This window comes from Pan paniscus, chromosome 5 (assembly GCF_029289425.2).
Source record: "Pan paniscus chromosome 5, NHGRI_mPanPan1-v2.0_pri, whole genome shotgun sequence".
In the NCBI taxonomy this organism is placed as follows: Eukaryota; Metazoa; Chordata; class Mammalia; order Primates; family Hominidae; genus Pan; species Pan paniscus.
The window spans coordinates 105,965,230-105,966,395 of record NC_073254.2 but is presented as its reverse complement, the minus strand read 5'-3'; positions in this window follow the sequence as shown (position 1 = coordinate 105,966,395).

Genomic DNA, 1,166 nt, shown 5'->3' with positions numbered 1-1,166 from the left:
CAGGTGGGAGTTGAACAATGAGTACACATGAACACAGGGAGGGGAACATCACACACTGGGGCTTGTCAGAGGGTGTGGGGCTAGGGGAGGGATAACATTAGGAGAAATACCTAACGTAGATGATAGGTTGATGGGTGCAGCAAACCACCATGGCACGTGTATACCTATGTAACAAACCTGCACGTTCTGCACATGTGTCCCAGAACTTAAAGTTATATGTATATATATACACATATATATGTATATATATATATATGTGAGCTGAGATCACGCCACTGCACTGTAGCCTGGGTGACAAAGTGACACTCTGTCTCAAAAAAAGAAAAAAAAAATTACAAAATTTAACACCCTTTTTATGATAGAAACACTCAACAAACTAGGAATAGAAGGAAGCTATCTCAATATAATACAAGCCTATGTGTATATATATATATATATATATATATATATATATATATATATACAGAGAGAGAGAGAGAGAGAGGGAGAGATAAATGAAAATAAAGAAACAAGCCAGGTGCAGTGACTCATGCCTGTAATCCCAGCACTTTGGGAGTCCAAGGCAGGTGGTTTGCTTAAGCCCAGGAGTTCAAGACCAGCCTGGGCAACGTGACAAAAGGCCTTCTCTACAAAAACATACAAAAATTAGTTGGGTGTGGTGGAACATGCCTGTAGTCCCAGCTAGTTGGAAGGCTGAGGCGGCATGATCACCAAAGCCCAGTGAGTTTGAGGCTGCAGTGAGCAGTGATTGCACCACTGCACTCCAGTTTGGAAAGAAAAGAAGAAAGAAAAGAAAGAAAAGAAAGAAAGAAAGAAAGAAAGAAAGAGAGAAAGAAAAGAAAAGAAAGAGAGAGAGGAAGGAAGGAAGGGAGGGAGGGAGGAAAGAAGGAAGGACCAAAACTTATGTAACACAGCAAAAACAGTGCTAAAAGAGGAATTTATGACTATAAATGCTTACATTAAAAAAGAAAGATCTGAAATAAAAAACCTAACTTTACAATTTAAGAGACCAGAAAAAGAAGAAAAAGTAAACTCAAAGCTATCAGAAGGAAGGTAATAATAAAGAATAGAGCATAGATAAACAAAATAGAGAATGGAAAAATAATTGAAAATCAACAAAACTGAAAGTTGGCTCTTTAAAAAAAAAAAAAGACAAAACTTTCACT